We start from the raw sequence: 20,520 nt of genomic DNA on the forward strand, positions 1-20,520 counted from the left end.
ATCATGTTATAATATAACGAGCTTGGCTTTGTGGAAAGAGGCATAGCTTCACTCTTCCCCCATTGGTTTTATATATTTGAGGTCAAAAGCCTTCTTGCTGAGAAAAAGAGAAAAGGGCTGATAAGCGCAAGAGTGCATGTGTGCCTGCAACAGCAATTTGGTGCAGGGAGTTCTGGAGGACAGCCAGGATGTGAGCCATGGCAGAAAATCAGGAGGAAGCTTGGCGTCCACCACATTAACCTTAGGCATCACCTGGGCAAGTCACTCATCAAGAAAACAGTCTACCTCTCTTGGCCCGGGAATCCCTCCTGAGTGCTTCTAGGCTGCCAGTGTCAAATGGTTCTTTAGAGATGCTGAGCAGAAGAGGATTTTCCATTTCACCTTTTGGCCTTCCCTTCTACCTCTTTCAATGAGGACTTGTGCTGCCTCCTGCCAGAGTGTTGTAAGGAAGATTAATTAGCTAATATCGGTTAAGGGCCTTTGATGATGACTGCTAAGTGTTTGCACCATGTAATTGCCATTTTTTCCAAGGAAATACCCATATAGTTACTAATTAGGCATTGTTGGAGCACCTCATGCCCTATTATTTTACAGTTGTCTTGTAATTAACTGGCATCAGTTCCATTTCAAATGACATTTATTGCCCATTTCCCTGGTTTAATTTTTGGAAATTTTATGGGAAGCCTGGGCATTGTTTCTTATTCACTGCAACTTGAATAATTAACAAGGTAAATATGGCTTTGGGTGGTGATATCGTCAACAACAAGAGTTCTTTAGAGATTTTAATTAAGAACACTACTGCTGTACTTTATGTGAAAGTTTATTATGGTGCCTAAGCACTCTAAGCTCTCCTCCATTGTGGATTGTGGCTTATGTCTGAGGGTTTGTGCCTGTGTGTGTGTGTGTGCGCGCACATGCGCACGCTTGTGTGAGTGTGTAATTTTTATGACAAATGATGTAATATGAGATATGAGAACAAAGTCCTCCTTTGGCTTACCCTTCTCAAAGGCACAAACTGGAGAAGCTGACTAATTGATTTTTTTGCCATTTTCTTACTATAACCTAGAGACTTGAATTAACTCAAATCAAACATCACTTGTTAAATACTATAGTATCAGTTATTGGACTAGATGTGTTTCATGATTTCTTTAATCTTTACAACAAGTCAATGAGGTCTCTCACAATGACAAGATGAAGATTCAGAGAGGTTAAGTAAGATGTCCAGAGCCACATAGGTAGTAATAGATAAAGATAGAGCTGAAATTCAAGTCAGCCACACTCTGAAGCCTGGGCCCTTTCCGCGCTCTCTCTCAAGCAAAATTACTGAGCTTTCTACTTGGAAGTGAGTCTAGGTCACTCCAAAGGCCAACTCGTGCCTTCTCCAGGAAGTCTTGAATGATCATTTATGTAAGTGCATCTTCTCACCTCTACTCTGATATTACTTTCTATTGCTTCTCATAGTTTGACTTTTATTTAAGCTGTGTGCCAGTGGGAAGGACAATATAATGTGACACTTAGAAAAGCATGGAATTTGGAGACAACTGGAATGTATTCCTTATTCTGCCTTTTCCTATCTGAGTCATTTTGGACAAAATTCAGCACAGCTTAAGATTCATGTTGTTGATGTGAAGATGAAAGGAGAGCATGTGTGGAAAGTTCTCAGAATGTGTCATAGTACATGGGAAGCACACAATATATGGTGGCTGGTTGGATGGATAAAAACAGCATAAATGAAGGAATAAATGGCAGTGACCTTTGCTTGTTTATAGGATCACCTCTTCAACATTGCACTCTGTGTCAGTTCAAAATGTAATTTAAAAAATATGAAAATGAATCTCATAAAGACTTGAGAAAGCCAAGTATATCTGACTGAGTTCCAGACTGCCCCATTGTAGTAGAAAAACCTGACTAGATCACACTAATTATAATAGTGTATACAACTTCTTAAAAATAATGGCCACTAAGACTAGAATATGTTGATTATTAATGAGCTGAAATATGGGGTCTATTGTGTTGTGAGTTCCTCCAAACTATTTCATGAATGAAATAGAACAATGGAGGCCAACAGGAGACCTGGACTTGAAAACACAGGGTTCTCATCAGAATTTCAATTCCAATTCCACCATGTGTAATTATCTATGTGACCTCTATACACAGTAAGCAGTAAATTTCACGGAACTACCAAGACTCCAGGAAGCCGACTCTGAATTGGAAATATATTTGTGTAAAGTTTATTGGGGGTGTTTTCTGGAGCAGCATATGTCAGGGGGTCAGAGAAGCAGGATTGGGTCATACTGGTTGCAGGTGACTTCCCAGGCATTTCTGGAGTTGGAATAACCCTTCAGGGCTGAAATGAAGAAGGAATGCCAAGACTTTGAAGCCTTGCAGACTGTCCTCAGGAGAAGGGTGTAGCATTAGACAGAGGAGGTCTCTTTGGCCAAGAGAGGACATTTCCTGAGAAGAAACGTGGCTGTGAGATATCAACAACCCATAATTCCAGCAGCCGTGGGCATGAGTTTCTCAGTTCTGGAATCTGAGTGGAGCACCACAGCATCCACTACAGTGGTGAAAGAAGCATTCAAACTCAGGAAACCTGACCCCTCATGACTTCATTATAATTTCTTTCCTTGAAGCTCAATGACTATTATCATTTTCACTTCACAGTTCAAAATATAGAACTCAGAGTTAAGTAACTTACCTAACATGCCAGAGATTGTAGGTACCATGATATCCACTAAAGTCCATGCACATTCCCTAAGACCATACATCTGCCTACTTTGATAGCAAATGAAAAGTCACTCAATAGATTGCTAAATTGTTCAGCATTTAATCATTTGCTAAATCTCAGAAGATGTAAGGGGATTATGTGTGTATGTACTTGCATGCAATATTTTAGAACAGGCAGATAGATATTAGCTGTTTCCCCCTGAAGGGTGGAAACACTCAGGATTTCAGAGGAGTAGCAGCAGAAAACCATTACAACACACTTCATATCCAGCAGATTTTGTGAGTCAAGTAATTGCTTGTAAACATAACACCATGCAATAAATCCAATATATATTATTTGGACTTCACAAAATAATTTCATATTATTTCTGTAAGTAATTTTTTGTGTATCTCTGATGTTATGATGTACTCACTAGGGATATGGAGGTAAATGGAGCTTATAGATTGGTGATAGAGTTGCGTTGGATTTGGACTTCAATATTGCAAGAGGTTTCTGCAGATGTGGTCACCCAGAGAATATTATAAACAGACCGATAATAGTCTTAAAGCTTAACCCGCTCCATCATTGCAAATATGAGATAAAAGGAAAGGAAGGAGGGAGGGGATTTACTGAAAGCAATAGCTTATTTGCTCCAGCCTGGAAAATGTCCTACAACCTATGGAGCTGTACTAATGTGTGAATGGGCCTCAACATCAGTGTAAATCCCTGCAGGGTTAGTTGCTATAATCATTAGCCTACCTACTCACAGGATGCCAGCTTTTGGGGATCAGGAGCTCATGGAGGCACAGTAGCACCATGAGACTTGTCTTCAAAACAGGACTGGTCCATGCATCCACTTCTTCCTCCTCATAGATCCCATCTGCTGTGGGAAGTTAGGGCTTCATTCTGAGATTTTGTATTTTCAACTGTAAAGTGAAAATGATAATAGTCATTAAGTCTAACCATCTCCATTTTCTTAATATTTGCTCTCATTAGCCTGGGCCACCTCAGGATCTGTGTGTCTGCCTAAAGGCACAAACAGTTCTCCCAGGCCTCTCCCAAGTAAAATGTGAGAGCAGAGTCCAGCAGGACACTGCATTTGCAAGTAGAATGACATGGACATGAGTCATGATTCTATCACTTTGTAACCAGTAGGCTACTCCGTTTCTCTGGAGTTTGATTTCTTCATCAGCAAAATGAGGTTGGATGAGGGATAATAACCATTCACAATTGTGAGGAGCAAAGGAGAATATTTGTGTTTTTAGAAGGAATTGTATAAAAGTTCCATATAAATAATGATGTTGAGCTGGAGGGCTCTACAGATTCATTTAGCCTGGGAAGAAGACAAGCCTTTACTTGGAGGACAAGGCAGAATCACAGCTGCTGGATTTGTTCTGAAATGAATACAAGACACCTTTGTGAGCCAGACTGACAAATTAGTTTGCCCCACTCCTCACGTGCTGGCTGTCAACTTGTGCCCCACTGCATCCTGTTCCCCATGTTCAAATTCAGTGAAGGTCAGAGTAAACAGTCACCCATTGCAAATCCAGAAATCTGTTTTCTCCTATCTATTGCACATCTCAACCCATCACATTAGAATAACACAGTCAGATGCAGTTAGCCTCAGACTATTCAATTACCCAACGGGTTTCCATATGTCATTAAGCATCATCCTTGTGAGATCAAAAGGGTGCTGCACACACAGAATGGTCATTTCTTCTACTTCGCACTTTCAGCAAATAAGACTTGAAGTCAGGTTGTCATGAGAGTCTTGATTTAACATATCTAAATCCAGTAATTTAGAACTTTCATTGTATCTGAAAATGCTCAGGACCCATCACTGAGTGTCTATTTTGATTTCCCTGGAGGTTGAGAAGGAGATGCCTTTCCAGGCTTCTGAGAAAACACATCCTTCTTGGGCCTTCATTTTCTTGCACAGGCTATTCTTCTTGCTATCAATATGTTTCCTTCTTATCTTAATTGGCAAAATCAGAAAACAAGCTTCAAATTAGCCTCATGTGGAACTCACCTGTGCGTAAAGGTTTTCCTGAAGTTTGCAAAAGCAGAGAAAGTCACAGTCATGCCCCTTGTTCAAAACCCTTCTAAGCACATCAGCTCCAATTTCCAATTCTGCAGTTATTTGTTTAACTATATCCCTTTCCTGTAGACTGTGAAGTCCTTGAAGAATGGCACTGTATTTTCTTCATCTTTTTGATTCAGAACACTTAGTGTGGAATGAGCCTGAAATTGTAAATTGAATAGATGAATAAATATCATAAATATAAAAATAGATATGGTTTTCAAATGTTTATTTTCAACAGAAATATTGAACTCATTGTCCTTTTGTGAGGTGACATTCATTTTTTGAACACCATGCAAAATTATGCTGGCTATTTTCCAAGGAATAAAACAATGGAAAATTATACCAGAAAGATGAGATTTCTTCACTTCCTCCTTTCTCCACTGTGGGTAAGTTTATGATTTTTTTTTTTATTTCTGCATTAGCTATGTGTAGAGGATTACGTGCTCACAAACAGGGTGTTCCCGATAAGTCCTGCTCTCGCAAACGAAGCAGGGCGTTCCCGACAAGTCCTGCTCTTGCAAACGAAGCAGGGCGTTGGGGGCCTGTTTATATGCAAACATCTTGAAAATCCAGAAAGTCAGGGAAAGGTCAGAAAAACAACAATGTGTCTTGTGACTTGGCAACATTCCACAAACGACTGTATAAAATAAAGCAGAGCGCGCCATTCGAGGCGGCCGCCATGTTTGTCCTGTCTTGTGTTGTCTTGTGTGTTCATTCCTTTGTTTAGGAAACACGCGGACCCCAACAGCTATGGGCTGCTATAACATGCATAATTATTTAGTGGACTACTAGACTTAATGATAAAGTCTGTCTGATAGGCAGAATGATGTCTTGGAACTGTCACAGCTGAGTTGGGAGAAAGATATAGCTCAAGATGAATGGCTGAATTCAGATTAAATCATCACTCTTTGGGCATCTACTAAAGATTGGATATGGTGCTGAAAACATGACCTATGTTATCTTAATAGCCAATTGACGCTAGCGCTGCCGTAGTGCAGGTGTAGAAAGGGAGGCCCACAGAAGTGATTTAATTTGCTAGAGATGACCCAGCTGTTAAGCATATGCTGGGTCCAGATGTCTAGTTTCACACAGACTGGGAATGGGCTGGGATTCAGAGAGGACATGGGCGTGCTTAGCTAGTGGATGTGTCTCCAAGATAGCCAAGTCCCTGCCAACCCTGAGGTTCTGTGATCTGCGTGGCTTGGTGATGACCTCTACTGGCTAAACTTCCTGGGCTGGCAAAATGCAGTGAGGTTGGAGATTGGTGGGAAGAAGGGCAAAGGATCTGAGTTTGAGTATTAGTCTAGTCGCCTATTGGATGCATTGGGTATTTCTTGCTTAATGCCACTGTTCTGCCTATGTCCTTCCATGGCTCCCCAGTGCTCTTTGCACAGAGATCATGACTGTGAGTTGCTGCATGGCCTGCCTCTCCTTCCCACTCCAGCCTCAACTCATTCCATACCCTGCTCCCTGCCTTGGGGCTGGGCATACCAGGAGGCTTCAGAGCCTGTTCTCTCTTGCCTTTGCAAGTGCTGTTTATTCTGCCTAGAATTCTCTTCTCATCTCTCTTGTGCAACCTGAAAAAAAGCCTTTTCATCTTTCAGCTCTCAACCCAAGTGTTTCTCAAGGCAAGCCCTTCTGCTGCCCCACGGCCAGCTCACCTTCCGCTGTGAGTCCCGGTCTTCCTTTCCTTCAGAGTACCTAACTTGCTTTGCAGGTAGCATTTGCTAATGGATTCGGTAATTAATATTGGTCTTTCCTTTTAGACCGGAATCTCCATAAGAGCAGGGACAGCATAGCATGACTGGCACAGATCGTGTTGTCTACTCACAGACAGCTACTATCTAAACATTTGCTTGCCCTCTCTGAATCCCAGATAGTCTCCATTCTGTGTGAAACGAGATTATGGTAGTTGGTAAATCAAAATTTGTGATTCACTTTCAAAAAACTGTTTGCCGGCCGGGCGTGGTGGCTCAAGCCTGTAATCCCAGCACTTTGGGAGGCCGAGACGGGCGGATCACGAAGTCAGGAAATCGAGACCATCCTGGCTAACATGGTGAAACCCTGTCTCTACTAAAAAATACAAAAAACTAGCCGGGCGAGGTGGCGGGCGCCTGTAGTCCCAGCTACTCGGGAGGCTGAGGCAGGAGAATGGCGTAAACCCGGGAGGCGGAGCTTGCAGTGAGCTGAGATCCGGCCACTGCACTCCAGCCTGGGCGACAGAGCGAGACTCCGTCTCAAAAAAAAAAAAACAAAAACAAAAAAACAAACAAAAAAAAACTGTTTGCCATTTCTTCAGATTACAAACTCTAATTGGTCAAATGACTAATAGTGAATGAATGGAGAAGGAAGGAGTAGACACAACTGGTCTTATCATTGCTTAGCTGTCTGTAAGGCTTGAGCTGCAGAGTTCTTGTTATTTTGTAAGTTTTTGACCTCTGGAGGAGAATTCCAGAGCTGGTCTACCTATCTAACTAGGAGCCCATGTTCATAGTAAAATCAATTCTTCATGTAGTATGGAGTTGAGGGATCGGTAAATGCATTGACTTTGGAACCAGACCGCCGGGATTCTATCACTTATTAGCTCTGTGAATTTAAGTGACTGACTTAACCTGTCTCTGACTTAGTTTTGCCATCTGTAAAGTGGGGGCTATTACAGTATTTATGTTGTATGGTTGCTATGAAGATTAAATAATTTATATTTATTTTACAAAGTGTTTATAGTAGTTCCTGACATATAGTACATGTTATATAAGTAATTTCTATTATTTTTATTTCTTTTGGAGATGGCACATGCTATGCCTTTTCAAGTGCCAGCCCCTATAACCACTTCCTTCCTAGGCATCCTCCCATTCCCCCAGTAGCTATAGCTGTTTCTGCCTCCCTTCTAAACTGAGTTGCTAAAAATTGAGGGTGTCTTACTCTTAATCTGTGTTGGCTTATGACAATATTGGTTGCTTTTTCCCTCTATTTCCCATTGCAAAAGCTTAGTTCTCCACTAGTAGGAAATGGTCCTGTTGTCTCAATTATACTTGGGCTCTGCCCCAAGAAAATTTGATTGACCAGGTGCAATCAGGCAACAGGAACAATGCTGGGCGGGGAGAGCTTGAGAAAGGTGGCTTTTGCTGGTATGAGTCAATACAGTTTAGCTCCCCTGTGCTAAGTGGAGCTGCAAGTTCCAATGTGAGTCTGTGTGCTCACTAACTCTCCCCTGGTTGATCTCTCAGTGGGCTCCTTAGCTGGCAAGCTGGCATTACACAAACAGGAATGCTAATGAAATGCCTTTCCAAGATGGGCTGCCAGGCAATGTAAACACAGAACTAGTTATTAAGGCTCTCTAATGGCATAAGAGAGTTGAGACTAAAGTCTGAGTTGGCTAAGGTGAAGAATGTTGTCTGGTATGGAAGACAGAATCCAGGCTGTACCAAGTAAGACATCAGTGACCTTAGGGAAAGTCCCTTCCTCTCTGTGGCCTTCCCCATGTATTAAAGGAAAAAGCTCATTCATCCACTCAACACATATTTATTGAGCTTCTACTGTGTTCCAGGCACTGCTGGAGAGATGAACTCTCAGATGCATTATGTTGAAATCATTTTGTGAAATACATGACTGAAAGTTCAAATATGGTGAACCTGGGGACGGGAGCAGATGGACTGCAATATCTTAATCTGTGTAATCAACACGTGGCAGAAAGCGTGGTGCATAAGATGAGCTCTGAAAATATTTGGTGTTCGTTTAAAAATTCTGCTTTTGACTTTCTTACTTTCTAAAATGTTTGTATACTATTTTATTGATGTAGTTTTTCATATTGATTATTTTCTTCCTTCTATTTACTTTGGGTTTACTTCGTACTTCTTTTTCCAACCTTTGAAGGTGGAAACATGAACCACTCTTAGTCTTTTATTTTTATAAAGTTGTAAAATTTCCTCTAGCACTGCCTTAGCTGTGAATATTTTTTTATTTGCTGTGTTTTTACTATGATTGTTTCAAATATTTTAATGTCCTTTGTGATTTTTCAACCTATGTGCTATTTGGAAGTGTGTTGTTTAATTTCTAAATATTTGCGTATTTTATGTTTTTAGTTATTGAATTCTAATGTATTTCCTTTGTACTCAGAAATACAGTTGGTAAGCACTGTGGTATTTCCTGCAAGCTCTCGAAGAGACTGGCTCTATATATGTACAACCTAGCTCTGGGCCAAGGATCCACTGAGATTTCCCCATCCAGCGTTCTGAGGACTCTTGTCTGAATAGTGCCCTTCTCTTTGTTAATCTGCGTTGCAAATTCCAGTTTGCATTCGCAGCCCTCAACTTTAATCTCTGCCACCCCAGCTCAGCAACACTGCCGTGCTTTCCTTGGGCTCCATCTCATTGTGACATGCAGATCCCTGAAAATTCCCTATGGCAGAAAGTTGAGAAAATATTGATCTCACCGCATGTGTTTGCTTTTTTGCTAGCATTGCAGTCCTCCTCCAAAAAATGCTTCACCTATTTTGTTCTGTTTCGTAGTTGTTTACCTTTGTGAAGGGAGGAAGAACAGTCTAGGTAACACCCATACTCTGTTGCAGCCAAACCCAAAATATTACTTTTTAATTTAATCTTATTTAAGTTGCTAATATTGACATAACCAGGTGGGTTCTGGAAGTTTAGGTTTTAAAATGCATATTTTTTAATTTCCAAAGTGTGCTTATTTTATTTTTGCCAGGGCCATCTTTTAGGTTTTTAATGTAACTTTTCTTTGCCTATCTAATTGTGATTTATTTCTGTTTATACATTTTGAAGAAAAAATTATTAAATCATCTTTTTTGCCATTTGTGAGCTTCCATCATTTTGAGCAACTAAGTTGTGCCTGCAATTGCTATATAAAACCTCTTTCTAACAATATCTGAACAGTGCTTTTTACTTGATGTTTTTTAAAGATAACATAAGAACTAGTTACAAATGACTAATTTAATACATAAGATCAACTGTGAATGACTTACTAATTGGTTTACTTAAGCACAATGTCATCATCTCACAGTGAAATGATATCCTGATAAAGCTCTAACAGGTCGATGCCTCCCATCTGTGCCCACTCAGGTGACAGTGAGTACTTTAGTAACGTATTCTGGGTAATACTGCTCTCTTGTGCTTGATTAGATGTTCTTACTAATTCATGTCTGATTTTACACATTTTGCTGAATCTCTTCTGTGGTTCATGCTTGTCCATGCCAGGTGTGCCAAATAATTCTGTTTCAGATAAGTCACTACCTTGTGTCTGTGTGGAAAGTGTAACTCCAGAGACTTCTCAAATTCTTCATTTGTAATTCCTTATAGAACACCAATTATGAACAGCTTTCATTTATTGCACTTTTACAAAAGCTATTTTTGTTTCTATTGCCTATTGCATTCATCCATAAAAATGCTGAAATTTAAAGGACTTTTTTCCCTCCTTCAAAGTATACTCTGTAAAAATTACTTTGCTTAAGCTCTTGTTATCTGAGAATGGCTTCTCTCTATAGCAAGGAGAGGGGATTAGGCTGCTAGGGTTTGGATGAAAAAATAATACAAGTTTATGTTATCTTTAAAAAAGCCTGTTTCACTTGGTCAAAGGCTATTGAAGCTATACTTAATTCCTGTGTCATATTGTAAAATAATTCCTAGACGTAATCATCTTAGGTTTTGCCTTTACTTATTTAATACTCATTTAAGATGGCAAAAATGATTTAGTAACATTTATTTTGGTTATTTGAAAGCTTTTTTTTCTTACTCATTGATTCTTTCACGTATTTCTAATAGATAAGACTGCTAGTGCAGTGAATTCTTGTAGATGAGGTATTATTCTATCTTCTATTCACTTGTATTGATTCATCCAGTGGACAGAATTTAAAACCACAAGTGCTACGATTTTAGGGAAAATAATCATCCTCCATACTCTGGAGGTTACAAAATAAACAAATTTCCAGTGCTCAAGTTGCTCAAAGCATAGATAAAGGTCAGGCAAAGTTACATGTAAAATTAAATGACAACTCAAATTTTTTAAATGGAAAAAATTAAGGAAATTTTGTAAAAAATAAATGGTTGGGCAAATAATGTAGACAGTTCATAGAAGAGACTGAAGATGGGAGTGGCTAAAAAAGCTTTTTATAGAGATTGTGTTGTCAATTGTCTAACCTTTGTATACTTATTATACAGAGAAAAAACCTTTGCTGCTTAAACCCTTTGATTGTGTTTCTGTGCAAAGGTTTAGAAGGCTCTTTGTTCTTTGAAATACAACAGGCCATGCTGTCAAAGTTACCATCATATCTCCATCCTATTTAATTCATAACATCTCATCCCTCTGCTCTCTTTGTTCCAATAGAGAGCCTTGAGCTTTCTAGAGCCCCAACTTTCCACTTTCATTGTTGCCTCCTCACTCGCAAGGCTATTCAAGGTTCCCTTGAGGCCAACAATGGGATCAGCTCCATATTCTAATTCCAAACAAGGTTGCAGGCCACCATGAACTTCTATGTCCAGGTCACAAGTGCTGGGATAGGCTCCAGCCACCCATGACCCTGAACTGAAATAATCGGGTAAATAATTATCTTGTTTTTGTTAATCTTTCATATATATATATGAAAGATTATATATATATATGGGAAAGATCTTTCATATATATGGAAGATTATATATATAAAATAATTTTCATATATTTTTAATATATATATATAAAATATATATACGAGACAGAGAGAGCGAGAGAGTGCTCACATTTTTTCAATGTTTACCATTAGAAGTGCTTTGGTTTTTGTTTAGAAGTTTGGTGATGTTTCTGTGACCAACAATATGCTGTAGGAACTTAACTTTGCTTGTATCAATGAACCTATTTTGTTATAAATCCTTTCACTTAAAGTTTTCAAGAACCTGTGGATGACACTGAGGACTTGTTGTATTTTCAATTCATCCTCTTGTTTAATCCACATTATAACTCCATGGAGTGGATACAGTAATTTTTATTTATATTTCACATATGAGACTCAGATATTGAATAGGGCAAGGTATAACCCAAGACTTAGGACTTGGATTCTCAGGCTCTTTCTTTCACCCTCTACCTCATTTGGAGGTCTAAAAATTGGAAAACAAGACAAAGAGGATATAAAAGATATATCTTTTATACATCTTTTTTTTTTTTAACATCAAAAAAATTGTCAGAAACAAAACCTTCATTTTTCAATGTGAAGGAAGTTTTTTTTGGTGTGTGTGTGTTTGTTTTGTTTCCCCATGGTTTTGAGTTTTCCAACTTTCTTGCTTTCTCTCCTGGGCTAAAAATCCCATAAATTTCCTTCAACTGATTTCCAGCTCAATTATGCAAACTCAAGAGACTTGTGTAGCTTGAATGCATTTGAAGATAACCCTTAATTAGCGATGCTTGGGTGAAATCCTTAGGCACTGGTATCTCATTCGTTTTACTGGGGCTCTGGTATTTTACTTAAAAGATCAGAAGTGTTTAATAATAAGGTGAATTATGTGGTCATGACCTGAAACTCATTATAATCATCATAAAACTTTTGATTCTTTCCCTTCCCTTTGCCAAAGTCCTTGGAATAGGGGAATAACTTAGAATGTTAAACCACTGTGCCTCCAGATGTTTTTGACACAAATTCACTCCACAAATATTACCTATGCATGATCGTGAAGCAATGATACTTCTTTTCTTCTGTCTAGGATGTGGTTATAAGGCACTTTGTTCACTAACGTAGGACATGGATGATTGGAGGTGTCAGAAACAGGAATGGTACCTGCCCAAGGAAGGAGGGAAAGCTGGGGTGGACAGACGGCTGGTATACCTGGGATCTGATAGGGAAGGGCTAGACAGGTGGCTGGTACAGCTGGGATCTGAGTTCAACAGAAAAGCACTGGAATCTACTCAGAGGAAATGATTGAAAAGCCTGTGGGTTAACAGCATCAGGGACAACTGTCCACAAAGCATGAGGCCCCAGTTTCTGAGCTGAGTTGAAGGGTAGAGGAAAGGAAGTTAGGAAGGGCTAAAAAGAACAGCACAGTATTACAGGAGTTAGATGATTAAAACAAGAATTTAAAACAAGCTCAAGGAACATGTCAGAGATTCAGTTAACTGGAGTGGAGAATGAGATCCTGGCAGAACCAGTAACAAATATTTCTTTATTCTGTATCTATGTATTAGACGAAACCTGCTCTTATCACATCACAGGTAAGAATAAGTTTATCCATTAGATTCACAAGGGCTTTTTGAGCACTTATCATGTTTGTAGTAGGTGATGGGAATTCAGTAGATGAAACAGAAAGGCATCCTGCTCTCAGGCAGTTTATATCCTAATGGAAGGCGAGAGATAATAAACATAATAAATAGTTGAAGTTAAATAGAGACGACATTTAGTATGTAAAAGATAATGTGTAATGTGAAAAACGGGGGTAGGGTAAACAGTATTGAGAGTGCTAGGTGTTCAATCAAAATCAGTGCAGACTTAGGTAAATGGAAACTTAAACAGCAGGGAGAACACTTCCATCTCAGAAATCTCAAGTGTCTCAAAATCAAACAGAAGGGGACATATCTTTTGGAGAGGGGGAGAGGTAAAACTGGCAGGGAAGTTTGTTGGGGCAAAAGGCAAGAGGGCAGGGTAAGAAGGTGGCAAAATCATGTTGCTTCAGCAGAGAAATTGTTTTTCTTTGTGGTTGGCTGATTCTTGGAATGAGTGTTGAGGAGGATATTCTGCACCTGAGGTGCTTAGTGCTTATTTAAACTTGAGGGCAAGTCAAAATGTAGGGGCCTGCAGGGAGGGGAGAAGTCTGGCTGAAGTTTGGTCAAGCCAAAGTTCATGGGTAATGGTGAGCCCTTGGTCACCAAGGAGACTGTTTATGTGTCATGTTCAGTAGAGTGGCCCAGGAAGAGCTCATCGAGAAGGTGACATAATAGCAGAGTTGAAGTAAGTGAGGGAGCAAAGACTGGAAAGCTGTGAGGAAGCAAAACATACTTATATCAAGAGAAAGGCATTCTAGGCAGAGGGAAAGGCTAGTGCAAGCACTGAAGTGAGAGTGCAGCTGTTGTGTTTAAAGAATAGGATGACGGACTGTATTTTCCAAACACTTCCCTGATAATATCTTCTATTCCATGTACTCCTTTGCAATGTGATGTTGCCATGTTACCATGAGGAAGTGGAGTTTATTACTCCATGCCCTCAAATTCTGGCAGGTCTGGTAACTGCTTTAACCAGTAGAATATGGTAGAAGTATTGATGGGCCAGTTCTAAGCATAGTCTTTAACTGGCTTGGTAACTTCTACTTCCTGCCTCCTATAACACTTGCTCTTGGGACTCTGACCCTCAGAACACTGAATGCCATAGTTGCTGTGCTATGAGAAGCCCAAGGCATGTGGAAAGGCCATGGCCAGAGGCATGTAGGTACTCTGGTCCACAATCCCAGCTCAGCTCTCAGCATCAACTGTCAGTCACTGGAGTGAGCAAGCTACTGTGGACGTCAGCCCATGGATCCTTCAGATGACTTGAGACTTAGCTGACAGTGGACTGTAACCACACAAGAAGTCTTAAAGCACAAATGCCCAAGTTGAAGTCAGTCAATCCACAGACCCAACAGAGAACATAAAATCATTTTAAGCCACTGAATTCTGGGGTGGCTTGTTATGGAACAATAGATGACTAAAATAAATGAAAAGGGGAACGTGGTAGCTAGAGGAATGTGAGCAAGAGGGAAATTAGCAGGAGATGAAGTCAGAGAGGACTTGGGAAGTTCAATTGGATATTTTCTTGTAACAACATTGAGTTTTGCTTTGAGTGAAAGAGAGAACTGTTCTGGGGTTATGAAAGAGGAGTGACATGATCTGACTTCCATTCTAAAAGGACCCCTCTGGCTGTCATGTGGGAAATAAACTGGATACTTTGGTAACAATTCAGGTAAACAATGGTTATGTTTCAGGTTGGACAGGTAGAGGGGTAGGAGGTGAGAAGGTGTTGCTGTCTAAATATTTTGAAAGTAGAGCACAACAGTTTTTCCTCATGGATTGAGACATAAGAGAATGAGATTGCCAATAATGTTCGAGATACTAGAAACGGATGTTTCCATTTTGAACTGAGATGGAGAATACTGTTGGAGGGCAGGCTCAAGGAGGAAGACCAGGGGTCTATTCATTAGAAACAGTGTTGGCCATCTCAGTAGAAACATCAAGTAGGCAATAGGACACCATAGCTTTGGAGATGACAAAGGTGTCAAGGTTGAAGGTGTAAATACGGGAGTCAGCAACACGTGGGATTTTTAAAGTCATGAACTAATGAGATCCCCTAGAGAATGAATGTAGTTAAGAGAAGAGAAGAAGACTGACTGACCCCTAACACATTGCAGAGAAAGCAGCTGGGAGAAGACAAAAAGTTGGCAAATTAGACTGAGAAGGAACAGTCAGTGACACAGGAGAAAAACCAAGACAAGGAATATGCTGGAAATCTAGCAAAGGAAGCATTTTTAGTTGGAAGAAGTCATCAGCTGGATCAAAAGCATTTAGGTCAAGTAAGAAGAGAACTGAGAATTGACCCCTGTATTCAGCAATGTGTGGTCTTAGCAGAATCATCTAATTTCCTCTTTCGGTTTCTCCTCACGCACAACACAATATTTACTGAGCATTTACTATATGTCAAGTACTTCCCAGGCTTTGGGGATAGTAAACCAAATAAAATGTTCCCTCAAGGAGTTTACAACCATTCAATCGATTAAACCGTATTTACTGCACAATTACTACGTGTAAGACACTGTACTAAATACTATGAGAGATATAAATGTGGTGTAAGATATGTGTTTAACCTAATTGGAAACTTTAGACAGAAACACACAGACTTGTAAATTGCAGTATAAACAAAGCCAACAAGAAATGTCAAAATGAAGTATAAAGTTTCAATAAATGGCAGCATACAAGACTAAATGCTCTGTGATGAAAGGATAAGTAATCTAAATTGCAAAAATGTAGAAAAGCTTCATGAAAAGGCACACAAATAAAAAAGTGCAGGGTTGGGGAGCCTATGACATAGACATTGGAGGTCAATAAATGAGCAACTTTGAGGATAACAGAAAATGAATATAAAAAGTAAGTGAAACAACATGGGTGAACCTGAAGGACATTTTGCTAAGTGAAATAAACCAGTCACAGAAGGAAAGATACAGTATGATTTGACTTACACGAATACCTAAAATAATCTCATAGAAGCAGAGAGTGGAAAGGTGGCTTCCAGGGGCTGGGAGGAGGATGAAATGGGGAGTTATTGTTCAATATATATGAAGTTTCAATTATGCAAGAAAAGTATGTTCTAGAGATTGGCTGTACAACATCATGCCTATGGTTAACGATACTGTACACTTACAAATTTGTTAAAAGGACAGGTCCTATGGTAAATGTTCTTACTGCCATAAATAACAACAAAAACTTAATAATTACGAATTTCTTAAAAAGTAAGTAGAGATACATCAAGAATGGATGGGGCCACTTGTATGACTTTGGAATTTGATCTTTTCTGTGCTATGGCAAGGGTGGAGTTTGGGGGACGAAGAGGTTTTAGACCTTTGGATGTATCATGGGGTTTCTATTTTAGGATAATTCAATCTAGTGGTAGAAGTTAAGATGGAGTGTGGATGGGGGTTGACAGGACTCAGAAATAATACCACTGACATGGGTTGCTACTTAGAATAATGTAGATATTTTAAAGCCTTTTCAATCTCATAGAGGCTTTCCCTCTCCACTGATGGGTGTGTTCTTGTACATTTAGGGTGGGGTATGTGTGTGTTTAAAAAACATCTCTTTCTTAATGCATTGATTTGTAGGTACTCAGTTTTTGCTGCCAGAAATGGAATCCATTCATTTCACACTCTAGCTGTCACTAGTATTTAAGAATTTAACTGCAATGCTTGGGGTTTCCTTAGATTCTACAACAAAAAGAGCTTAATTTGTTTTAGTATTTACTTTTATCCTATTTTCTAGTGTCATAATTTTATTACTCATAAGCATTGATAAATCAACGTCTTCTGTTATAATTTTCACCTCTCTCTCTCTTTCTCTCTCTCTCTCTCCTCTTTTGATGTAATGCTCTGAGCATGGTGCCTAGCACTTATCTCTCAAAAAATAACACTTCATTCTTATCTTCCCTATCTCTTTTTCAGTGTTTGGAAAAATTGTCCAGTAAATATGCCAAAGTAAGGTAGTTTTATTTTTAAGTAATTATTTACTTTTTGTATTGTTTTAAATCTCTTTTTCTTTTCCTATAACCTAGAACTCTCTCAACATTCTCTTTCATTTAAAAACATTTACAGAACACTTATTATATAGGTAACTGAAACATGAACAGGGCCTACCCTCCATCCCACTGAAGGTCTCAATTTCCTAGGAGATTTGGACACTGGTTTAAATCATTGAAGACTGAATAAAATAACAAATGTTATATAAACACAAGTAAATTGCTGGGTTTCTTAGTTTTTTATTCCAGATTTTATTAACATATTTCTCAGTGTTTGATAAATTGTTTATATTCAAATGCATAAATTTCACTATTTTTTCCAAAGCACTCTTAATATTACTGCTATTTTATCAAAAATTTATTTTATTTTATCTTTTCCTTGTTTTATTTGTGATTTTGTGTTGTTGTCTTCCTTCTCTCTTCTAATGGCTTTAAATATTTATTTAGTATGTATTTTAGTTTGACGGTGAGTTTATTGTGTTAGCATTTCCTTAGTAATAGTAATAGCATAAATTAATATTCTTTTTGCTGGGTGCTTACTCATTTAATACTACTACTTTGTATTGTGTGCTTGTTTTTTTCTTTGTAAACATATCTTTGTAGGCTACAATTTATTGTGTTTTATTTTGAAATTTAGAGGAGATCTTTTTTAATAGAAACCACTAGGATGTCCACAATAAATGGTTATTTCTGACACATGTTGGATTTTCCTTTTTATCTCACAAGTTTACTGTTGCTATTTCTAGAGTTCTGTTATGTTCTATTATGTATCTTATGTGTAATAGATGCTTTTAAACTCTTCCTCTTTTAAACTCATTTGAAAGATAACTGTAACTCATCTAATTTTCCTTATCCTTTAACATATTAACATTAATATGGGTTTTTAGGGTCAGTTGCAGTGGCTCATGCCTGTAATTCCAGCACTTTGGGAGGCTGAGGTGGGCAGATCACCTGAGGTCAGGAGCTCGAGACTAGCCTGGCCAATGTGGTGAAACCCTGTTTCTACTAAAAATACAAAAAAAAAAAAAAAAAAAAAAAAAAAAAAAATTAGCTGGGCATGGTGGTGGGTGCCTGTAGTCTCAGCTACTTGGGAGGTTGAAGCAGGAGAATTGCTTGAACCCAGGAGGCAGAAGTTGCAGTGAGGAGAGATTGTGCCACTGCACTCCAGCCTGGGTAACAGAGCAAGGCTCCATCTCAAAAAACAGAACAAAACAAAACAAAGAAACATGGGGTTTTAGGACTCTTCATATTTTCCCTCCTAAGGTTTTCTGTTTTAAAATTAGCAGAGTACTTCTACTCTTTGAGGAACAGGAATCTAGGCAGCCTCTTGGCCTACCCTCTGTTAGCAGATGATGTCAATTTTAGCAAATCTGGCTACAGGTGTTCTTAGGTCCTTCCAACAACCTTAATGGACACGCCGGCTCCAGATCAACGGAAAATGGGGTTCGAAAATGGGGCTCAGTCAATGATAATTTAAACTGTTTTCCAGCTGTTCTATTTAACACCTAGAGGACATGTTAATATCACTTCCATTCTGAGTTCCTTTTCAAGGTCAGTGTCATCTGCAGCATTGAATTTCACATTAGCCGTATACTTTCACCCATAGACACAGTCCACGTGAAGGAATTCTGGAGAGACAACTGCCTGGCAGCAAAACGGACTGTGCCCTAATTTTACAAAAACTTCTTAGAGGTTACAGAGGTGAGAGAGAGAGAAAAAAAAGTATGTGTTGCTAGCATGAAGGTTGGTCTAAATGTGAAGTAGCCTTGACATCTGGCAATTTGCAAAGATTTTGTACATTACAGGTACCGTAGTTCAAGGCTGGTCATAGGACCAGTGGACCAAGAAACAGGGATATGGTTTGCGGGGGCAAGGTAGATGCTCTCTAAGAGCAGTCAACTGTTATCAATTTTTTGAAAAGATCAACATCTAAGAGTAAGGCTAGGACAGTACATTTAAGAGTTAACCATGACTTTTCTCAAAAAACGTGACAAAAAAACAAGTCTGAGAAAGTACCTTTTTGTTCTCTTTGTGGTTTGGAGCTAAGAAGTGTAAATGGGTGGAGGTACGCTTGAGGTTTACATCTTCTTTTGTTTTTGCATAAAGATTTTAGTTCTTTATACTCTTGGGCACCTTTTGCTTACATGCATCCAGCTCAGCTTTGCCCTGCATGGACAGCAAACCACAGCACATGAAAAGTGCCACCAAAAACAAAGTGAGGCTAATGTCACAGATATCACGAATTCCCCAAAACCTAAAAGGGATGCTTACATTTTCCTTGTCCTTTAGTCTAAAAGGTAGCTTTAGCCCAGAAGTTAATGGGACAAGTTATCTTGTCATGTCTATGAATAACAGAATAAAGTCCACAACAGAGTTTTGAAAAACTGTGTAGATACAAAAAATAATAATAACCTCAGGACTATTTGCACAAAAGGGCAAACTACTGGTGTGTCAGCAGCTGTATTTCCTAATGTTGCACTGTGCCTACAGTTCTAACTTGTAACTACTAAACAGGAAGGTATTTTTTCCTTTCTCTCAGTTCACTCACCTCCTGTAATTTATCTTACATTGATAGTGAGCAATTACAATCTCCGCAAAAATAAAATGATAGGCCCGTTAAATGTGTTTTATATAACCACAACAGAAGGAAGAATCCCTAGCTTCCCCAAGACCAAATATAATTTTATTCCAAGCTTCTCAAACTACCTGTGGGAAAAGGATAATTTTATCTTTTTTAATTTCTAATGCTGATTGTTTCATAAAATAGAATAAAAATCAATTACTACAAAAATTATTAAAAAGGCATAAAATGCAGCTTTTTTTTTAATCATTAGATTCAACAGACCTGAAATTTCTTTGCCAAACATCTATAAAAGTTTCTAAAGACTTACTCTCAATTTCAGTACTCATCTTGTCAGAGATAAACATTTGCAGACCTGCATTGGCCTGTTGATGGCCTTGGAATATAACCTTTCTACAGTTAAATATTCTGAGTGAATATTGTGACTAATATTTTTTTGAATGCACATTAATTGAAATCTTTGTATGTATGTATGTATGTATGTATGTATGTATGTATCTATCTATCTATCTATCTGTCTATCTATCCATCCACCCACCTGTTTATCGTCTATCTATGATTTACCCATCCGTCATCATCTATCTTTACTTTGTATATTATTGCTTCCTCAGTTTGAGGTCATATGCTTAAATGCTATTTTATTCTATTTTCTTTTCTAAATTTGTTTACTTGTGGCTACAAAAACATCTCTCACTAATGGATCCCAAACCAATTGCAAGAAAGCTGGGAAGAATGTGTGTGCTCTCTCTCTGTGTGTGTGTGTGTGTGTGTGTGTGTGTGTGTGTGTGATGTTGGTTATTTCTATAACAATTTACTGCAAAGTGTTAAGAACTTGTGGGAGAGTAGTCACTTGGCTCTGGTTAGTGAATGTTCTTTTTATGTTTTCTGACTGCAGATTTTTAAGTAAATAATAAAAGTCACATTAA

General features: G+C 38.7%; 1 pseudogene; it reads right to left on the reverse strand.

The window, feature by feature from the left end:
- Positions 1–2,208: 2,208 nt before the first annotated feature.
- LOC103237421 (superoxide dismutase [Cu-Zn]-like) overlaps positions 2,209–20,520 on the reverse strand; it is a 35,316-nt pseudogene continuing 17,004 nt past the window's right edge.

Source organism: Chlorocebus sabaeus, chromosome 8, assembly GCF_047675955.1.
Source record: "Chlorocebus sabaeus isolate Y175 chromosome 8, mChlSab1.0.hap1, whole genome shotgun sequence".
In the NCBI taxonomy this organism is placed as follows: domain Eukaryota; kingdom Metazoa; phylum Chordata; class Mammalia; order Primates; family Cercopithecidae; genus Chlorocebus; species Chlorocebus sabaeus.